The sequence below is a fragment of the Electrona antarctica genome (assembly GCF_951216825.1).
Source record: "Electrona antarctica genome assembly, chromosome: 2".
Taxonomy (NCBI): Eukaryota; Metazoa; Chordata; class Actinopteri; order Myctophiformes; family Myctophidae; genus Electrona; species Electrona antarctica.
The window spans coordinates 30,043,516-30,046,015 of NC_136807.1; the positions used below are offsets into that span (position 1 = coordinate 30,043,516).

General features: G+C 41.7%; 1 protein-coding gene across 1 annotated transcript in view; it reads right to left on the reverse strand.

Moving 5' to 3' along the window:
- LOC306932827 (cadherin-4-like) overlaps positions 1–2,500 on the reverse strand; it is a gene marked incomplete at its 5' end in the record, with an annotated part of 93,788 nt that overhangs the window by 26,907 nt on the left and 64,381 nt on the right. The gene's annotated exons all lie outside the window — the stretch shown is intronic.

Genomic DNA, 2,500 nt, shown 5'->3' on the forward strand with positions numbered 1-2,500 from the left:
GCCATATGTTTTATATTTCTTTTAGAATTATTGGATTACCCGTGACAGCACATTTAGGAAAATGCAGCTATTATAACTCCATGCGTCGTCTTCATTTTGCAGCGCCTTGGCGCAGTATATGAATGGAGTAGGCTAATCATTTTTTGGAAAGGCTCGACACCAAACATGCAGTCATCTTTTTTTAGTATGGTAAACAATAAACATTGCAGGCAATGCATTTTGATTTAATTGTAAGAGGGAGCGTATCAACACACATGTGTAACCACTACATGTTCTGATTGAGCAAGGGGAAGCAGCGGACAAATCAATGATTTCATTATAAACTGTAGGCCTACGTACCGGTAGATTGCAATTGAATAAAAACATAATTTATAGGCCTACACTACACATAGCCTACTGTAGTACTGTGTGTAGTCAAGTGGCTAAACCCCACGTTACAGGCGATAGAAAATGTAATGTCAAGCAGAGCATTATATGCCGATGTTAGCATCTCACTCCATATAATTTAATAAAAGCATATAAAAAACATGAATTATACACCCAATGAAAATGTACAATTCACGGATTATAGGCCATTCCGAGTATAGTACGATTTAAATATCAACTTTGTGGTTGCGCTGAGGCAGTGAGGAAGCACCGAAAATAGATGATCTGCAATTAAGCTCACAAAGCGCTGTCATGCAACACTTGGAGCTTAGATACACGGATGACAATAAACATTTCACAGAATACCGTATAGGCCTATACCACTTTGAATTAAAACAATTGGATAGGCTGCATAGGCACTTAGCCTATATTTCTTTTATGGATGTGGAGCCAGGACTGGTGTTGCGCTGTTGTTAGGTGAGTGGCGTACTCAACACGGTCTGCAAACTCAACACGGTGAACACGCATATAATAATATAAATGAGGGCTGAGGCTGATTAAGTTTGCAAATAACGGCCCGTGGGCGGTTATATGGACGATATATATATATATATATATATATATACTCTTTGTTTTCTCTCTCTCACCCTCTATAGCGCGCAGTCTCTCTCTGTCTGTCTGTGTCTCTCTCTCTGTCTCTCTCTCGCGCTTTAATCATAAAATGGTATAGTTATATTATTTCTATATAGTCCATATTTATGTCTGCCTGGCTCAGCTGGTTCGGGTCTCTCGGAATGTCGGAAATAATCGAATTTCGGTCGGACTCGGCGCAGGAATTTGAAAGAAATCTCGGAACGGGTCGGAATCGGACGAAATTGTCACGGATCCATTCGGGTTCGGTTTAACTATTTGAAAATATTTTCGGAACGGGTCGGAATCGGTAACATGTCACAGATTAATTTAAAGAGTAAAGAGAGCCTACTGTCAGCTGTCCAGCAGTCCAAATATTATTCAATTAAATTTCAGAATGGTAGACCTGAGGCCTACCATATACCAGGCCTCAAGCCTGAGGCCTATACCAGGCCTGAGGCCTACCATTGCGTGGCACATCTATGCACGGAACGTCTATGTTCACAGGCGTCATGCTTCACTGCGCATGCCTAGAACTTTGCTCTTAAGAAGATGCGTAAGAATAATTATTTGAGAAACCCGGCCAAAGTCAATAAAGTTATTTGAAGCAGATGGTGCACCAGATTGGACACTAGATGAGCAGCCATCTCCAATTATCTCTTTCCATTGGGAGACGGAGGCAATGGACATAAAACCTGTTGAATTATTGTAGCTAATTTAGTCAGCCAAAAGATTTCTCTGTCTGTGAATGTGTGACTCTCTCAATTCAATTCAATTCAATTCAATTCAATTCAATTCAATTCAATTCAATTCAATTCAATTCAATTCAATTCAATTCAATTCAATTCAATTCAATTCAATTCAATTCTCTCTCTCTCTCTCTCTCTCTCTCTCTCTCTCTCTCTTCTCTCTCTAGGCTTTACTCTTAACAAAATGAGGATTCTTCATTAATCTCACAATGTTAGAAACCTTATGTCTCTGTGTCATTGACTGGTACCAGTTCAAAATACTGCTTTTACTCTAACCTGATACTGGTTCTGGAGCTGTTAATAATGCACCAGGTATGAGACCTCATTCATTGGAGACTCAGATTCTCTGATCAGATATTCATTCCTCTCTTTCTGCGACATGGTGTCTCTCATGATGGAACAAAGGTGAGGCGGAGAACAGGCTCTTTCACCGTGACTGGCACGGGACGCGGCGTTCGACAAAACACTTGATGCCAGCGCAGCCACCCACCTGTCACTGTGTTGGCAGTGGAGGAACTAGTGGAGGAGGCAGAGGGACAGATGGGAAGAGAGAGAACATGTGACAGGAACCTCATCGTTGTGGAGATGACATGTACTGTAGGAAGGAGGCCAAGGCACAGCGGTGCTGCTACCTATACTGTACTGCACAGGGATTTCCCACTGAGTGCATGGGCTTCACAACATCCTACTATACTCCATCCATCCGTTCAGACTGTGACTCCTTACTTTATCCCTCACCCTGCATACCTGTATGC